This window comes from Paramormyrops kingsleyae, chromosome 1, assembly GCF_048594095.1.
Source record: "Paramormyrops kingsleyae isolate MSU_618 chromosome 1, PKINGS_0.4, whole genome shotgun sequence".
Classification (NCBI taxonomy): Eukaryota; Metazoa; Chordata; class Actinopteri; order Osteoglossiformes; family Mormyridae; genus Paramormyrops; species Paramormyrops kingsleyae.
In genome coordinates this window covers 43,582,260-43,602,819 of record NC_132797.1, presented here as the reverse complement: position 1 = coordinate 43,602,819, position 20,560 = coordinate 43,582,260, and the positions used below count along the sequence as shown (strand labels likewise).

At 42.7% G+C, this 20,560-nt stretch overlaps 1 protein-coding gene and 1 long non-coding RNA gene across 4 annotated transcripts in view; both read left to right on the top strand.

Annotated features, from left to right (window-relative positions):
* Positions 1 to 20,560, top strand: part of LOC111838542 (protocadherin-9-like) — a 313,609-nt gene that overhangs the window by 115,406 nt on the left and 177,643 nt on the right. The gene's annotated exons all lie outside the window — the stretch shown is intronic.
* Positions 6,814 to 8,302, top strand: LOC140592545 (uncharacterized). The gene is made up of 3 exons (XR_011992868.1): positions 6,814 to 7,768; positions 7,876 to 8,140; positions 8,245 to 8,302. It is a non-coding gene; the product is annotated as an uncharacterized lncRNA (long non-coding RNA).

Below are 20,560 nucleotides of genomic sequence, written 5' to 3'. Positions count from 1 at the left end.
GTGAGATCGATAGTCGAATCTCGGATTCAGGAGGAACAATGCGGTTTTCGTCCTGGTCATGGAACACTGGACCAGCTTTATACCCTTGCGGGGGTACTGGAGGGGGCCTGGGAGTTTGCCTATCCAGTCTACATGTGTTTTGTGGATTTGGAAAAGGCTTATGACCGGCTTCCCCGAGGTGCTCTGTGGGGGGTGCTTCGAGAGTATGGGGTCCGGGGTCCACTGTTGTGGGCGATCCGGTCCCTGTACGAACGGAGCAGAAGCTTGGTCCGCATTGCCGGCAATAAGTCGGACGTGTTCCAGGTGCGTGTTGGGCTCCGCCAGGGCTGCCCTTTGTCATCGGTCCTGTTTATCATATTTATGGACAGGATTTCTAGGCGCAGCCAAGGCGTCGAGGGTGTCCAGTTTGGTGACCTCAGGATTGCCTCGCTGCTTTTTGCAGACGATGTCGTCCTGTTGGCTTCATCTGCTGGGGATCTCCAGCATGCACTGGGGCGGTTCGCAGTCGAGTGCGAAGCGGCAGGGATGAGGATTAGCACCTCCAAGTCCGAGACCATGGTTCTCGGCCGGAAACGGGTGGTTTGCCCTCTTCGGGTTGGGGAAGACGTACTGCCTCAAGTGGAGGAGTTTAAGTATCTCGGGGTCTTGTTCACGAGTGAGGGTAGGCGAGATCGGGAGCTGGATAGACGGATCGGAGCGGCGTCTGCAGTTCTGCAGGCGCTTAACCGGTCCGTCGTGGCTAAAAAAGAACTGAGCCAAAAAGCCAAGCTCTCGATCTATTGGTCCATCTTTGTCCCTACCCTCACCTATGGTCATGAGCTATGGGTAATGACCGAAAGAACGAGATCGCGAATACAAGCGGCCGAAATGAGGTTTCTCCGCAGGGTGTCTGGGCTCTCCCTTAGGGATAGGGTGAGAAGTTCGGATATCCGGGAGGGCCTCAGAGTAGAACCGCTGCTTCTTCACGTCGAAAGGAGCCAGTTGAGGTGGTTTGGACATCTGGTGCGGATGCCTCCTGGGCGGCTATCCGGAGAGGTTTTCCGTGCATGTCCTACAGGGAGGAGGCCCCGAGGCAGGCCCAGGACTCGCTGGAGACATTATATCTCTCGGCTGGCCTGGGAACGCCTCGGAGTCCCCCCCGAGGAGCTGGTGGGGTTAGCTGGGGAGAGGGAGGTCTGGGTGCCTCTACTGAAGCTGCCACCCCCGCGACCCGAACCCCGGACAAGCGGTAGATGATGGATGGATGGATGGATGGTATAACATGCAAACAAGGATGTTGCTGCTTTTATTATTATTTAAAAATAATGAAGTCCAGATATGGAACAGGTCATCTTTGCCTGGATGTGGACTGAGGGGTGAGTAAACAGTATAATGCAATATACAGTAGATTGGAAAAACCATATACATCTGGAACTTACTGAATGTAGACCATATTTTTGGAGAAGATGACCGAGTGCAACATAATGAGCTAAATTTGACAGCAAAATCAGCAACTGTTAATGGGTTATGAGTCACTATTTTTGTTGTGGACTTTATTATCATTAACACAGTGGCTTTGTTAAATATTTGAATCTTAGGTTACTATTAATTTTACATTACCACAAAGTTGGACCTAATAAGATTTAAAAGAGGATCCTTAAACTTTTGCTTAATCAATGTACTAAATCATTCCAGAAACAATGGTATTATTATATTATTATAATTTGTTATAATTATTATATTATTATTTTCCCATCTTTATTTCATAGCTCACTATATATAACTGGACCACACAATGAACCAGCTACATAAATAAAATGATTTTTTTCTGCTTTCTGAAATGTAATGTTTTTTGTAATTCTAAAGCATTCCCTATATTTGCAGTGAATGTCACTTACCTCATTATAACCTTGTCCTTCACGTTTGGTGATAAGTAACATGATTATATGATAAGTACTAATTTGATCATTTTCCTGCTTTAAGTGCAGTAGAAAGGAAAGATAAACATTTTTATGTAAAAAGCAGTAAAAATTACATTAGAACTGGAACTGTTAACTGTTTCGGGCAACAATAATAGAGAGTAGCTACACTTTGTCAAGCACATTATCAGTCCTGTAATTAACCGAAAGCATATTTGGCAATATATTTTATGATTTTTTTTATTCTTTCGGAAATATAAAGACTGGCGGTTTCTTATTCTACTTCCTGTTTCTCAAAAGGTCTGCAATTTGTCACTACCAGTTGAATTGGGGTAAATAAGTACTACAGAAATGGAACAGCACAACAATTCAAGCAAGACACATCCACCTCTGTCAATAATTGCATTTGTTATTTCTAATCAAATAAAACAAAATTCAGTCAAGTGAGATTCTTGCACATAGTTACACTGAATTAAATACCATTATATCTTGTAAGAGTTAAAACAATCTACCCAGTAAAGTGTCGTGTTTTTGGGTTGTTAGTTTTTAGTGTTCTTGTATTTTGTTTAATTTGGCATGATTATATATACTTGATATGAATGAATTAATACACTTGGAGACTGTTCAGCTGATGAGGGCTGGCCCCCAGGCTCAGAGTAAATTCTCAGAGCCATCTGCTGCTTCTTGATACCCTGAGTCCAGTGCTGTGCGTGTCTTAGTCCCAAATACAAATCCACAAATACAAATATGCCATTTCTTTACTGTCAGGGTTAACCAGACTCCTAAGCTAAATGGTATCTCAAGCATATATAAATAGGAAATGCGTGGTAATGAGCTGTTGATGTAATTCTTGTAATATGAAATCTGCTTGAGTCAATCACTGAGAATGAATTAGATGTATAATGTATGTATACAGGGAGAAGGCTGAACCTTTTATTTACAACAAATCACCATTTACTCATTAAAGAACAAAAATGTATAAAAACAGAATGCACTTAATAACCTAAAGATAGTAAATATACATATAGTCTGAAGATAAAAAATGCCAATGAAATACTAATATAGGATTTTTTTGACACTACATATACTTTTCTTTTGGGCCTTGGTTTATTAAATAGTAAATTTCTAGAAATATATTTTGGAAGTTGGCTGGCTGAAACAAAATGTGAATCAAAAATGTGAAATGTGAATAAAAAAGATTAATTTATCGTAATACCATTGTGTTAAATATTGATGTGAAAAGCAAAAAGAATGAGTTTCAGCCAACATGTCAGTTTGTACAGTATTCACCGTACACCAGAGTGGCTAACATCAAACTCAAAGGTGTTTTCCAACTGTGACATGGAGCACACAAGCAATATGTCTTTAGCCATGCCATCGTATAACAGTTATTTACATTTTACGACATTGCTATTAAATAGCATTAATATTAAGGACTGCTAGTAGCTAAGCAAAATTTAAGCCAGAGCCATTTGCTGAGCATTAGTAAGGAATCTATAAGCATGTCAGCAATTTAATATAGTGGCTACCACACAAAGCCATTCAGCTCAGATAACTTCCATGTTAGGTACTTTGCATGTACCTTTATTTGGCTGGTTTTCTGCCAGTTTATGTTTGTATTATTTACATTTATGGTGCACCACCCTCATTTATTGTTACAGGACAGAAAAATATGGGCACAAAACCGATTTTGATGCTTATAATTGCAGAGAGTCATTCAGAGGCTTTTGGGGATTGGTTTAATGTCGTTCTATGGAACAGCATACGTGGCATAACTTAGCTTAAACCCCAAAAGCATAAATGCAACTTCATCATAATACAGCTGCTTTTTCCCCCATCCTGGGTTATTCCCTGCCTTGTGCCTGTAGCTTCCAGGATAGGCTCTGAACCCCCATGACCCTGAATAGGAGAAGTGGGTACAGAAAATGGATGGATGTTACTTGTCTTTAAACATTAATTATTAAATACATAAGAATCTCTTACCTGATGTTAACTTCAGGTGTAAAAATTTACCTCTCAAAAGAGTCATCATTCCCCCAAATTAAATACTGAAGTAGCTAAACTCCACCGTTAATTGTACACTGCCCTGGGTTTTAAAGTCTCACGCAGGTGTCATTTAAGTTGTGCTGATAAACTCACTTTTATGTGGAACTCCTAATCACACACTGAATTTGACCTATAGATTAGAGGCTGAACAAAGGCTTTCATTAGGACTTTCACTAAGAAAATTACACAAAAATTGTGCATTATGACATTTCAGAAAAGAAAAGAACATGCAAGTAAATTCAAAACAAAGACAGACTCTTCCCAGAAGTGCCAAAGGAAAGAACTTTTCTATTTCCTCTATACTGCACCTAGCATACACCACTGTGGTCAGAAATCAGCTCTTCCCAGCTTATTATTTTCTGTACTTTTTTGAAATAAGGTATATTTGAAAAAAAGTTTTCCATTATCTGACAATAACAACAGTATGGAATAAGCAGCAGTGACACACATGCATCAGCTGTTTGCTTGGCCATGTGCATCACTTTTTTCAGTGATTTTTTCTTCACCTTTTGTATACTGTACATCTCATTTAGAGGGATCACCCCAGGTTTTAAGCTCTGTTTTCATTGGAAAAGGCAATCCTGTTTGGCATGATGCCTACTCTTGTGAGCATCACTAAGCAAGGATTTCCTTCTTTGCTAGTTGGTTTATTTATTTAAATAGAAACTGCACTTGACATAGTTGCATTATACAGGAATTCACATTTCTGTACACTTTAAGAATTTACAATAATCCTGCAGATTTGTGAATTCAGTGAAAAGTGAATCTGTGATGATGATCTTAGTTATGTATTTTCTTTATTTTGTTCAGTGGTATTGTTCTGTGTTCCGTTATATTGATAAGAAGTCATGATACAAGTGAGAACTTTCCACATCCTCCCTCCACCCTCCATTTCTATGCCCTTCCCACTCTCTCTGCTTGACAGCTTTCTCCAGAGCATCACAATTTTTGAAGGTTTCTCCCAGGAAATGTCAGAGATTCATTTGTGGTTTGGTTGGCAGGTTATGATAAAACAAACCTAAACCAGGCACAGAGTTGGTTCTTGAAAATATCTACATACCTTGAAAGATTATAAATAGGTTTTACAAAATATAGATCACTTTCTAACTGCTTTATGTAATAATTACATTCTGAATGGTGAAGGAATGACAATTCGTGATTACCCAAATAGAAGCTAATGCCTCTGGGTAATTATTAAAGACATAATTTTCTTTCACAGCCAGGGGATCGGAATTCATTGATGATGTCAATAGTCCTTTTCAGATCCCTGAAAACTCCCCCTTCATGTTTCAGAATCAAATAAAGTTGCTTTGAGCACATTTGCTGTTTATTATGAAGAGTAAGAGCCAGATTTCTGTGCTATTTTAACATACCTGTGCTTAAACTCTTTGTTGGGATAACAGCAAGGCAAAGATCTGGTTTTATGTTCAGCGTTTTGAAGGAGTTTCTCTCAATTCATAGTTTTTTTCTGCTTTGTAAATTTTTTACAAGCTGCTTTGGCAGCCAGAGTGTCAGCATTCGCGGGGAGGGCGAGCAGGGAAGCAGGCAAAGTGCAGCCAGAACGTCAGGTAAACTGGATTTATTTCACGAAGACGGACAAGCACGGACAACACTCTGACACTACAATGACAAGTCTGGGGAAGACTGACTCAGACGAGGACTAAATACAAAAGACGGGCTAGACATAACAGGACACAGGTGATCACGATCAGGGCTGAACATGAGGTAACGAGGTGGGCGTGGCACACATCAGGAGCGGACGGAGCGGGGTGTGACAGAATCCCCCCCAAAGGCGCGCACACCGGGCTGTTACGACCCTGTCTAGGGGTTAGGGTGTAACAGAGGAAGGGAATGGGGAAAGGGGAACACAGGGTGTGGTGTACAAGGGAACACACGTGGACAAAGGGGATATTTTTATAGTTTTTTTTATATTTTATTCACGCAAGACAGACACAGAACAGCAAACCTGGTGCAAGAGCTTCAGGAGTGATAAAGGCCAAAACAATAAACAAAACCCCAACTACCGAACGAAACCCAAGTCTAACTGAACTACCAAAGAACACAGAAACAACAAAACCTATACCTAACTCCCTATCCAAATCAGTGGACACAAAGTATAACAAAACAAAACGGCAACCACTCCCTACGCACCAGATACAAACACACATACAAGCCAAAGCGTAAAGTCCGAGGGGCGCGCGAAGTCGTAAACCAAAAACCGGGCGAAAGATCGAAAACCAGAAAGCAAACAAAACCAGGGCAGAAGTACAGAGAAGGGCAAAGCGAGAAATCGTAATCCGAGAAACCAAAAACCGTCATACACAATAATCAATCAAATAGTAAACCAAACACAATCCAAAATATGAGCAGAGCTCTCGAGGGTTCTTTCTGTCCGGCTTTTCACTTCCGCCGGACGGAAGTGACGGCCGGTTTGCGGGGAAACGTGGGCGGGGTCCAGACGGGGAGGCGGAGCAAGGGTCAAGCTGAGTGGTCCTGGTGGAGGGGCGGAGCGAACAACAGCGGGGCGTAACACCCCCCCCCACAAGTGTGAACCTCATAGGTTCCACAATCCCAGTTAATTACAAAATTACAAGCAGGTAGTAACACACAGTATATTACCCCAGTCTATACAAAAAAGGTCACATACGTGAGAGGGCGTCAGCCACCAAGTTACTGGCGCCTTTCTTATGGATAATCCGTAAGTTGAACGCTTGTACAATGAGGGACCAGCGCATGAGTCGTTGGTTGGAATTACACATTTTGTTTAGAAACACAAGTGGGTTGTGATCGGTAAAAACAGTCACAGGCTGGGGACTATCACCTACGTATACTTCGAAGTGCTGCAAAGCGAGTAACATCGCGAGGGCCTCTTTCTCTATCGTGCTGTATCCCAACTGGTGCTTCACGAATTTCTTTGACCAATATGAAATCGGATGGTCTAAACCCGCGGCGTCCTCTTGGAGAAGGACAGCGCCGGCTCCAGTACCGCTGGCATCTACCTCCAATTTGAAGGGTTTACCAAAGTCAGGGGCAGCTAACACGGGGGAACTAGTAAGCAGAGATTTTACCGAGTCAAAACCAGATTGGCATTCAGCAGACCAATTCACTTGGGCGTCCTTACGGAGTAAATTGGTTAGGGGTGAAACGACATCCGAAAAATTTCGGCAGAAACAGCGGTAATAACCCGCCATCCCCAGGAAGCGGCGAAGGTCTTTCTTTGTCTTTGGAATGGGGAACGACGTAATAGCTTGGACTTTGGCGTCCACAGGCTTGACTGTTCCGTGTCCCACCAGTTTACCCAAGTAAGTGACAGTGCCCTGTCCGAATTCACACTTCTCCAGGTTTAACACTAACGAAGCCTCCTTTAATCTAGTAAAAACTAGGTCCAACACCGTCATATGGTGTTCCCACGAGTCAGAGTAGACAACCACATCATCTAAGTAAGCTTCACAATGTCTAACACCGCCGAGTACTATATTCATTAGTCGCTGAAATGTGGCTGGGGCATTACGTAATCCGAAGGACATAACCGTGTATTGTAGGAAGGTGTCTGGGGTAGCGAAGGCGGAGATCTCCGAAGCACGAGGGGTTAATGGTACCTGCCAATATCCTTTCAGGAGGTCGAGCTTGGTTACGAACCGAGCGGACCCAATGCGGTCCACACAATCTTCCATTCTAGGAAGCGGAAAGGCGTCGGGTTTGGTTACCGCGTTGACTTTCCTATAGTCGGTGCAGAAACGAGACGTACCATCGGGTTTTGGGACAAGCAAACAGGGTGAACTCCAGGGACTGGAACTAGGAACGGCAAGACCCGTTTCCAGCAGGTAATCAGTCTCCTTCTTTAATAGCTCCCGCTTATGAGGACTAACGCGATATGGGTGCTGTTTAATGGGGATATGATCTCCAACATCAATGTCATGTTCTAACACAGGGGTCTGCGAAGGGGTGTCGGAGAATAGCGACGGAAACTTGCGCACTAGGGCCTGGATATCCGATTGGGCGGCCCGGGGTAAGTGAGCCAGCCTTTTCTCGAGGGTTTTAAGGGCTTCTGAATTAGGTAGGCGAGCGCATGGCAAACAATTTCTCCCGAGGTGCAGCTCATCGAGTTCGGGCGAGTACTCGCGCACCGGCACAGTAACCACAGCAGAGGGGAGCAAAACAGAAGCGGACGAAGGAACGGGGTCAGCACGATCAACGTAAGGTTTTAGCATATTTATATGACACAGGCGAGTTTTCCGCTTGCGGTTTGGGGTCTCAATGATATAATTTGTGGGACTTACTTTTTCCTGCATACTATAAGGACCTGAAAACCGGGCTTGAAGAGACGAGCCAGGCAAGGGCAAAAGGACTAACACGCGATCTCCCTCTTGGAATGACCGTTCTCTAGCTGTTTTATCGAAACGAGTTTTCATCACCTCCTGTGACGAACCTAACGAGCGCTTGGCCAAGTCCCTGACTGTACCAAGGCGCTCACGCAGAGACTTAACATAGCCTAACACATTCCTAGTCTGAGGAGGTGGATTCGGGGACAACCACTGCTCTTGCAGTACCTTCAAGGGACCACGTAGCGTATGCCCAAAAACAAGCTCAGCTGGACTGAATCCAGTGGATTCCTGTACTGTATCCCGAATTGCGAATAAAAGCAAAGGTACTCCCTCATCCCAATCTTTTCCTGCCTCTGAACAGTAAGTTCGCAACATTGTCTTAAACGTTTGGTGAAAACGCTCGAGGGCACCCTGGGACTCCGGGTGATAAGCACTGGAGACCTGATGTCTAATATTCAATTCACGTAATACAGTACCTGCGAAAACAACCGAGAAGTAAAGTTCGACCCTTGGTCGGACTGTACATATCTCGGTAAACCAAATGTGGTACAAAATTTTATTAGCGCTTTCACCACCCCTTTTGTTTTTAAGCTCCGCATGGGTATTGCTTCGGGATAACGGGTGGTGGCACACATTAGGGTAAAGAGATAACTATTCCCTGAACGAGTTTTGGGTAATGGACCCACACAATCAATAAAGACATGTTCGAAGGGTTCCCCAATCGCTGGGACTGGGCGCAGGTGAGCGGGGGGAATAATTTGGTTCGGCTTTCCGACTATTTGGCAGGCATGGCACGAACGACAGTATCTTTTTATGTCTGAATTTATTCCTGGCCAATAGAAGCACTTGGTTATGCGGGCGAGCGTCTTCCTAATTCCAAGGTGACCTGAACACGGGTGATCGTGAGCTAAGGCTAATACTTGAGGTCGAAGGGGACATGGAACAACCACCTGAAATACCGTAGCCCATTCCTTGGGAGACTGAGGAGGTGTCCACTTCCTCATTAGCACACTGTGATCCAAGAAGTAAGATACTGAGTGGTCTGCTAAGTCTGCTTTCTCCACGGCCGAATCAAAGCACTCCTTCAGGGAGGGGTCAGCTTCCTGAGCGGAGATTAACTCTCCCCGTGTACATATGCTACCAGTGGCTTGGGGTGGAACAAGTTCTTCTAGTTCAGGTTCTGGACCAGAGCACGGGGGCAAAATGGTGATCTGATCAGCCATAAAGGTGTCAGCTAGCTCAATGTCTGCAAATTTTCGAGCCTGGGACCAAGTGAGAACACAAGTGGGGAATACAGCAGGATATTCAACATCCAAATTGTCAGAGCAGCACCCTGGCTCTGACGCTACCTCGGGTAGTGGAACTACCTTTCCTCCCGCTATGTCGTTCCCCAAAATGAACGTAACACCCGAAACAGGGAGACGAGGTCGAACAGCCACTTTAACAAAACCACAGAAGTCATCGGTTTTCAAATACACTTGGTGCAGAGGCACTCTCACAGTTCCTAACTCAATCCCTTGCACAAGAACATCATAACCAGTGTACGTCGAGTCAGTAAAGGGTAACACATCGTCTAGTATAAAGGACTGAGCAGCTCCAGTGTCACGCAAAATGGTTACAGGGGTATTTACATCGGCATCATCGAACGAAACAAAACCAGAAAACACAAATGGTTTGAAGGCAGGTTCAACAGAGTGGGCTGGCGGCGAGACATCAATAACACAATCAGCAACATTTACCTTCCTAACAGCCGAACGGGTATTCTTGCGCCGAAGCGCAGGACAAACAGATATCAGATGACCAACTTCATGGCAATAGAAACATTCCCTGGTTTCTACGCGTGAGGTAGAAACAGCCGTCTCAGGAGTCGGCACCGATCTAGGGTGGAGTTTACGAGGCATAGGGGTAGGAACAAACACGGTTCGATGGGTCAGTATGAATTCATCAGCGAGGGTGGCGGCTTCCGCAAGAGACGTCACCTTTTGCTCATTCAAGTATATAACCACACGATCAGGTACACAGTTTTTAAACTCCTCTAACAAAAGCAGCTCTTTAAGATGATCAAAGTCAGTCACACCACTAGCGGTACACCATTTATCAAAGAGGAGTGACTTCTCCCGAGCGAATTCCACGTGAGTTTGCTGGGCGGATTTACAAAGTTTCCGAAAGTTCTGCCGGTATGCTTCGGGCACTAACTCATAAGCCCTTAAAACAGTGGCCTTCACCACATCATAATCTAGACTCTGTTCTAATCCAAGAGCCGAACATACCTCCTGAGCTTTCCCTACGAGTTTGCATTGAAGCAAAAGCGACCAAAGGTGCCTGGGCCAATTCAAAGTGGTCGCGATGCGCTCGAAGATGGGGAAATATGCATCCACTTCATTTTCTCTAAATATGGGCACGAGTCCAATATGGCGACTCACGTCAAATCCAATGTTCTCCTTTTCAGGAGTTCGAGTTAAACCCAGCGGAGATTGAGGATTAGGACGCACGTTCTCGTCCGGCGAACCTACACCGGCACGAGCGGTGGAGCGAGCAGTTTCAAGGGGCGAGCTTACCTTCCGCGGCGGAGGAACAGGCTGTGGCTGGCCTACCCTCACCCTTTGCACGGCAGCGTCCCGCTCTGCTTCCATCTCCAAAGCCCTAATTCGTAAGATTTGGGCTTGGCAGTCCTGCTTCTTAATCTCCAATTCGGTTTCTCTCAGCCGAATTGTGAGGAGGATCTCCTCCTTAGACGAGCCGAGATTCTTGGGATCCATGCGAGGCCAGCCACAGCCTGTTCCTCCGCCGCGGAACCAAAAACCATCAAGGAAGAACAGGGATCAAGACATAGACACAAAACAGGAACAAGGACGAAACGAAAGACAGGACACGACAAAGAACAGGAAGGGCAGACAAGCAGACAGAAAAGGGAGACACAACAGGAACACCCACAGGCGACACGAAGGGGCCAGGAGTGAACGAAGGAACCAGAGGGGGACGAGAAACAAAGACAGGAGGGACAAAGGGACGAGGAGGGAACGGAGGAGACACAGAGAGAGGAGGAGCAGGGACAGGAGGCAAAACGGGAAAGGGAGGAGGAACCAGGGGAGCCCAAAGGAGCCCAGGCGGGCGACGGGCAGCGGCCGGAGGGGCCGCAGGCGAGAGGGAGGAGGGAGCAGGAGGGGACCACCCAGGGGCCAAGGGAACGGGACGAGGGAGTGACGGAGGGGACATGGAGGGAGCAGGAGGGAACACCAGTGAAGGCAGGCAGGAGGGGGAAGCTGCAGCAGGCGGAGGCGCAGCCGGAGCCGGCGAAGTCGCCGTCCGACGCACAGCCGGAGCAGGGGGGCCCGGAGGCGGCCGACACGGAGCCGGAGGCGGGACCGAGGACCGGCACCGAGGATCCAGGGGGGGACCTGGCGGAGACCGCCGACCCCGAGGCGCAGGACCCGCAGGCAGCCACCGAGCCACAGCCAGGGGCCGAACGGGCGAGCCAGGGGGCAGGGCGGCGACAGCAGCAGCAGGCGGTGCCGCGGGCAGAGCTGCGGCAGTAGTAACAGGCGGCGCCGCGGGCAGATCCGGAACGGGCGCCAGGATGGGCGCCGGGCAAGAAGGCGCTGCCCCTTTAAGGGCTCTCGGCACCCGGGGAATAGCGTCTCTTACGGCGCTGATCCCTTTACCGTGCAAGCGCTCCGTGCTTTCGGAGAGACTTGTCATTCTGTCAGCATTCACGGGGAGGGCGAGCAGGGAAGCAGGCAAAGTGCAGCCAGAACGTCAGGTAAACTGGATTTATTTCACGAAGACGGACAACACTCTGACACTACAATGACAAGTCTGGGGAAGACTGACTCAGACGAGGACTAAATACAAAAGACGGGCTAGACATAACAGGACACAGGTGATCACGATCAGGGCTGAACACGAGGTAACGAGGTGGGCGTGGCACACATCAGGAGCGGACGGAGCGGGGTGTGACACAGAGTCACTCTCAAAATATTTTCCAGGGGTATGGATGACAGTGTTTTGTCGTACTTTTGTATTAGCTCATGTTTCTGAGTTTTGATTGACATGCCCATATGTTTAAGTAAGATACCTGTGTGAATTAATGAGGTTTGGCTTTTGTTTTGCCAGAGTTTCATTGAAAAAACATGACAGTAATTTAGATTTTTTTGTTTCTCCAGAAAAAGCAAGCCAGGTGCCATTTTCATTTCCTTTTTATAAAATGTTTTATAAAGCACTGCTTTCACACATTTGGCATGCATTTAGCTATTTAAAAAATATACCAGTTGATGTATAGCCAGCTAGTGAACCAACAACATATCCATTGTGTTAATGGAATGTTATCTTCCTAAGTTACAGTGGTACCTCAGAACTTGAACTTAATCCATTCAGAACTCGGGTTCAAATCCTAAAAAGTTCAAGTTCTGATCGAATTTTCCCCATATGAAATAATGGAAAACCAATTAATTGGTTCCCGGCCCCATAAAAATTACACATAAATATGTTTTTTTTTAGCATTTAAACACAAAATGAACAGGATAAAACAAGAAGAGCCTATCCTAAACACATCTAGGCACATTTATCAAAATAGTAATTTTGTCACACCCGCACGCAGGACGAGCGAGCATCGAGCGCGAAATCAGGGTCAGGCAGATGGAAATCCAAGAACACCGGGTTTATTCCTGGCAAACAAGGCACAACACAGAGCAGACTTAAATGACAGGACTGGGGAAACATACTTGAACACAGACTTAAATACACATGACTAATTGGAAATAACGAGAAACAGCTGATGACATCGGGATATCACATGAGGTTAATGAGGGGGGCATAGCACACTGGAGGATCACATGAGCCGGGCATGACAAATTTGTAAAGTAAGAAAATAAATGTATCCAAACAATGTGCAATGGCTACCAAAATGATATAAAGTAGTGTATTACCTGATATTTTCAATAAAAAAGCACTATCACCAACAAACGATGCTGTCACAGCGAATGCGAGACTGAGACTGAAGCGTTACCCTTTGTTTCCGCTGAGAGACTTGCCGCGTGACTCATTTGCCTGTGCTTACAAGTTATCTTAGGTTGGCCTTCACAGCTCAACTTCTGAGATTCAGATCGAGTTCTTGGTCATTTTTTTTCGACCTGGTTGGTTCGACTTTTAAGAAATTCGAGTTCTAATGAGTTTGAGTACTGAGGTACCACTGTATATTATAACTTAAAGAATCCAGTTCTTTGATATGGTTTGTAGCATACTAGATTTTGATAAATAAAGCAGTAAACGCTAATTAAATTCATTAGTTGCCAAATGTATTAATACAATACTGTTGTCTAGTTATGAAAATGTGATTTATTTTGGGTTGAGAAGCATAATAATTTCCTTTATGGGATAACCAAAACACAATTGCACCATTTTCAGGCAAACACAGAAGATGAGTCCGATTTTAATGCCGTAATATTTTAAGCAAAAGTGGAGGGGCAAGACAGAAGAGATCAGATTTTCACATTTGGCTGAATGCAAAATAATAATTATAGTTACTTTTTAGGTGCACTGTCCTTTGCCAACATTGCTTACTTAAATGATTTTAAAAGTTATCTGGGCTAGCCCATGATAATCGACTCTTTAAAATCAGTCTTTGCCTTATTGCTTTGGTTGTGGCCTGGTGGGTAGAGAGTGCAGACCAGGCAAGTACAAATGCTGGCTAGAATGAACAGTGACATTTCCTACCATCTGCCATGCTGGAGAATCTGTAAACTACTGTGGAACCATACTGTGAAAAAAGGGGGAAATGTGCAATACAATGCTTTAAAGAAGTAAAATGGAACACTATGAAAGATTTTTTTTCTTGCTTTTTGATAAAACTAAAAAAATTCTGGTGTGATTTATTTTTTGGGAAATTGCTTTACTAGAAATATTGTACAGCAAGAATTTGCAGTATATCATTAACCTACCCACCCACACACATACACCCTACACGCACATATCCAAGGCCGTCTTATTGCCATACACCAGATCATGTAAGCGGAGTGGAGCTGAGCGTGAGGGAGAAGCGGAGCGAGCGGAATTTGGTCAGAGCGCGGAGCGGTTTTTTAAGGCTGTCTCGCTCCAATACCGCTCACACTACGATTCTGAGGCGTGCCCAAATCTACCCAGAATTCATCTGTACAAGTATTAAGACTTACACAAACTGGCTGAGATGGAATTCGCAAAGTATTTCACAAAGGAAAGTCATACAAGTGTACTACTCTTATCAAACGTATAGATGACAATAATGTAGAGCAAGAACAACAATGTGGTGAAACTGTTTCAGTGAGTAAAGATTCACTTTTTTTTTATCACTTTTCTCAGAAACGTGAGAGCGTGCTACGCGAACAGGCGGAAGCCAGAGCAAAACGTGAGCAAGTTTTATATGGTTGTAACTAGGGATGAGCGAGTACAGCATTATCTGTATCTGTATCCGTATCTGTTAACCATATGAATTATCTGTATCTGTACTCGGAATGGGCGGGGCCTAACCCGGAAGTGGGCGGGGTTTGACCTGGAAGTGGGTCGGGTTGTCTTTAAATGGGTGGGGCTTTAATCGGTATGTTATTTTAAGCATGCAATTGATATGGGTTGATCAGAAATTGTTATATTTATTGCTGATTAGAAAACTATTTACATGACAGCATCAGCATTGAGCTTCAGATCAGTGGTTTTGATCACGATAACAAACGAACTATATACAGAACAAGTTTTGCAACAATGAATACAACACATGCGGTTGCAATTATGAAGTAAAATGTAATGAACAAGAGTTTTCATCTCAACATAACTTTCTTTTTTTAACTTTAAATTTTTTTATGATCAGTGTGATTTCTTTTTTTTTGGTTCTTTTTTATTTTTTTTATTTCCACACCAGGTATGTGTGAGTGTGTGTGAGTGAGTGAGTAAGAGAGAGACAGAGAGAGAGAGAAAGAGAGAGGGGGGGGGAGTGTGTGTGTTTGTGTGTGTAGCTTAATTTGTAATATTAATTATACCACAACTACCTTTATTTTTTTTTATAAAATACAGGAAGAAAGTGTCAGACACTCAGTGCGTGAAGTAAAAAAAAACTGGCTAGAGCCAGCTGACGGTTTAAAAAAGAAAAAAAAAACTCCGACAGGCAGAGACGCGAGTCGCATTCTACAAACAAACCTGAAGCTGAAGAAACCCTAAACGTTAACGGAAAAAAACCGGCGATCCTGAGTGACTGAGGGAGCGACAGAGAGAGAGAGAGCGCTGTTCTCTTCTCTTCTCAGTGTTCTGTGTGTGAGTGAGCAGAGCGGGACACAGCAACACAATAAATCTGTATGTGTGTAGGGGAGGGGCGCTGTGACTAGTCTATCACAGAACGCAGACACAGTCAGCTACCCAATGAGAATTTTTATTCAATCCGAGCACAGATATTGACTTGTATTACTCGTATGATACTCGTACTCGTCAAAAGTGCTTTATCCGTACCGGATACTCGTTTCAGCCGAGTATCCGGCTCAACTCTAGTTGTAACATATCAAGTTTATAAAGTAGATTAAAGTATAAAAGCCTATACAGTAAATATTTGTAATCAAATAAATTTGTTTTGTCATTCAAAGTAGGTCAGTCAAATTTTATTTTATAGAGAGACGCAGCAGCAGCATCAACAGAAAAAAATTGATGAATTTAAAAAGTGGATGCTTAGCCTGTATATTCTTTAGGTTATTAAGCCCACTGATTCCTATGGAGGGAAATCCCGGACATTTTTCAAAAGGAATTGCAAATTGCAATTACATTTTCCATATTTGGACGCATAAAGTGCGACATAATTCAAATGCAATTGCAAATTTTGCATTACCGTTTGCTTTTTCGCTTTCGCGAACGAACACTGACTGTCAAATTTCAAATGAAAAAGCAAAGTCCATTTGCAATTGCATTTCCCATGTCTTACAAGTTATGAGCCTGTCATATTTAAATAGCAAAATCAATTACCATGTCTGCTTTTTCACTTTCTCTGCGTCGCGTATGTAGCCTGCCAAAACTCAAACGTAAGAATGTAAGAAAACAAATGTTTAGCATGATATTATACACTGATGACGATATGAATGTTCATAAACACGAGGCGATATTTCAAGACCCAGCCCTGTCGGATGCCGTTTCATCTTCACCGTCTTTCCCTTAATTAATTAGGCATAACATACTTTCAAAGTGCTATTAAGGTCCCTTCTGGTGTCACCGCCGACATCACGGACCTGTCAGTCCCCAAGTCGACTGTCCCATCCCAACTACCTAGCTGGCCAGCTTGGAAGCTAGCGGACCTTGTAGTTGCCCGCAGGCATCTTACGTTAGCAAGATAAGTTTGGTGATAATTAATGCAGCTAGCGAATTACTTACATAAAAACCTATTAGTTGGCGGCGCAATAAGTTATCGTATTGACCAGTAAACGACAAGAAACATAAATAACACAATCAACGAAAATCTGCTGCTAAGTCAATCAGTACTTGTACTGATCGCTTACTCCATTTTGACCGCGGTTCCCGAAGAGAACTCTATCGGCAATCTATCGCTCATCCTGCCAGTCCCGGATGTAGAGGCTTGAATTTCGGACCGTATTTTAAACCACTGAAATTGTAGCAGCGTATTTGAAACAGCGAAAATAACGGGATTGAATATTGTAAAGCAGAAATAAGAGGACTGAATGTTACTGCTTGAATAATAAAGATGTGAATAAATCACATGGAAATTTTCCAACTGAATTTTTTCTTTTGAAATTTATTTTGAGGCGAAATTAAATTAACTGAATTCATGTGGTTGAATTATAAACATGCACTTTAAAATACGTATGTTTTGGAACTGAATTTTGGAAGTCGAATATTTTTGTACTGAACGTTTAAGCAATGAAATTACAATTGAAATGTTTTCAGTTGAAATGTTCAATGTTTAAATGTATGCACAAATTACAGTTCCCAAAAATTCAAAGCGTCATTAATGCAATGCGTTTTTATTCGATAAGTGTAATTCAACGTGTTTTTTTCAACAACGACTTTTGTCATTAATTTACTTCCATACACCCCTTTTGGTCGTCGACTGCGAGTGACGTCACTCCCCCATACAAACACGCCCCACAGTATAGACCCACCCCTGACGCTGATTGACAGGTTTCCGTGTAAGGCGTCGGAAATTCAAATGCAAAATGAATTGCGATTGCGTTTGAGTTTTGGCAGGCTACTAGTGATGCGCGGGTCGGGTATTTTTCCAACCCGCGGGTCCCGCTTTTATGAAATTATTCGGCCCGCCCCAGATAAAGTAACAGTTTCTTTACCCACCCCAACCCGACCCGCGGGGTTCGCGGGTTACGCGACAACCCGTGCATCACTACAGGCTACATACGCGATGCAGAAAAAGTGGAAAAGCAGACGTGGTAATTGATTTTGCTATTTAAATATGACAGGCTCATAACTTGTAAGACATGGGAAATGCAATTGCAAATGGACTTTGCTTTTTCATTTGAAATTTGACAGTCAGTATTCGTTCGCGAAAACTTAAAAGCAAACGGTAATGCAAAATTTGCAATTGCATTTGAATTATGTCGCACTTTATGCGTCCACATATGGAAAACGCAATTGCAAATTTGCAATTCCTTTCGAAAAATGTCCTGGATTTCCCTCCATAGATTCCTTTATGTTTAAGCCTATTTTTGTGTGGAATGCCATTACCAAACCTGTCCGTTGTTGCCTATATGTTGCTTAAAAATAAATATTTTCTGAGTAGCAATGTTGCCATTGCTCAGATTTCTTTATGATATAAGGCTTCGGTTTAAGGTGATGTTTGTTAGGCATGTAGATTATTTGTCCCTCTTTTAAACTGGAGCGAGCGTGGAGCGATTTGACTGGAGCGGGAGGAAATTTTAGCGGAGCGAGGAGCGGTGTTCAGCGGAGCGGCTTAGTGCGAATTAGAGCGCAGGAGCGGGCGGAGCCAACAGCCTCATGAGCGAGGAGCGGAAATTCTCACCGCTCCACTCCGCTCACATGCTCTGCCATTCACATAAGGCCACTTAAAATTAATAAATTGTTTTACATGGCCGCCCGCCTCAATTTTTTGGTGCCGCCTCGATTTTTTTTATATTTTATATTTTTCAAAAAATCCGTTTTTTTCGCCTCAAAAACTGTCAGAGATCGTCAATGTGCCAAATCCTGATATCCTGTGCACTGTGAGCAAGTAGTCTCTTGTAGGGTGGTCCAATAATAGTGACCCTCATTGAGGTCAAACAACAGCACTTCTATTGTTTGAAACAATGGAAGTGCTGTTGTTTTGCTATTGTCAGGAGGACGCTTTTATTGGGCCATTCTCTGGCAAGACCATTAAACACTTAGACTAGGCATTTGTTTTGAAGGTTTCTCTTTTCTTGTAATTGTTTGAACTGTTGAGAGTTTAAAATGTTGAGATAATGACAAATTAAAGTTTAATTTCCTAGTTTTAGTATATCTCTGTTGCCGATCGTCTTTTCGCTAAAAATATAAAATATAAAATACCCTACTCACCAATATTTTAGAAGTTTGAGTCATGTAAAACAATTTATTAATTTTAAGTGGCCTAACCATTAGATCAGAGAACTGCGTAATTTGTAATTAACAGAGGAGGTCGGGCTGTTTTCAGTTGAATACTTCGAGATCCTTAGAAAGGTTGAGCACATCAGACATTTTGCATAAATATGTAAGTGTCTGGAGTTTGAAGCAGTGCATTTTTAGAATGCTGGGGAAAGGTGGAACTGTACACAATTTATATTAGTTAGATTTTAAAATGTATTTTTAAGGATGAGAGATATGTGACTTTGAATAAACATTTACGCAAACAGTTTTACATATTTTTTTCTGTTGAGTTTCAGCAAAGGTTGCTAAGAAAATACACAAGTTTTTCTAGATTAAACTGATGCTCTGGCTAAATCTTTTCCCTCGGCTACCCACCTCTCACCTTACACAGAATTACAGCTCTATATTATACAATTATACACCCATTAACAGAGTGATTCTAATGCATGTGTTTTGTTACTTATTAAATGATGTGTAAATGAAATAAACTTGCATAACTTAATAATGTGCATTTTAAACTGCCAGCCACTTTTTGAGCATTAAAAAGCATTTCATTTTCATAGTCTTGTTAAGTATTTTTGAATCCTTTTTATAATTCAGGAAAACAACAAATGAATTCTAAGCTCATTTATGTGTGTACAACCATTATATTTCTACAGTGAGCAAGGGTAAAACCATTAAAAATGTCCTGTCAAACTGAAATGATCATAGAACCCAGTTTCCCAACTCCCTCTGTGAACAAACATAGGAGAAAATTCTTACAAAACAAAAAGGATAGTCCCTTACAGTATAAAAAATAAACACAAATAAGTGACTCAAAAAGGTCATATAAACAAGCAAAAACCCACACACCCGAAGCAAGTTTTTATAAAATGCCGAGAATAAAAACAAATCCATAGCCCAATTGAATGCCAAAACCAAAGAAAAAAATCAGAACCACATTTTCCAACCTTTTCTCAAACCCATTCTCAACTCCATGTCACTGGTCATCTTTTATCACAAGAAGTACCCAATTCCGCCTTTAAGGCATGAGTTTCATCCAGTGGGCAGATTAGAAGTTACTCTGTTTGCCCAACAAACATGTAATACTTTTATAGATTAGGTCCACGTGTAGTAAAGTTATAAAAGTAGTAAATCATTTATACTTGATTTATCAATAGTATAGAAATTATTGAAAAATTAACATGACATAGTGTTTCATTTTATTTAGCCTGTTTTTTATTGTAGATGATACTAGTCCACTTGGTTTAATTGTCCTTACAGTGCTGTTGTGCTGAAGTTATGAGGCAACAATTGACAATAAGGGGAATCATAGCCCCAGAGGCTAAATTATTTCTGTTGGGCTCCAATTCATCCATTAAATTGTTATCACTAGATAGTCCTTTTTGTAGGAAGATAATTTTATGGTATTTTGTTCTGAAATGGGCTGTAACTCTAGCAGTGGATAATTGCTTTTACTGTTGGATTTATTTAATTCATTCATTTAACATTACATTTGCGATTCCGGTTTTATTTTGCACATTTTCATTTTTACAGGAATTTCAGTAAGGATATTTTCAATATATGAATTTTAATTTTGAACCTTCAACATCCATTTTGATTATATATTTTTAGTGTAGAAGTGAAAGAATTGACCTTGTCAAGAATGTGCAGTTAAACAATAATTCCCTACTACTGATGGGGTACACAGAGGAATTGAATTATTTTACTTAGCTGGTATTC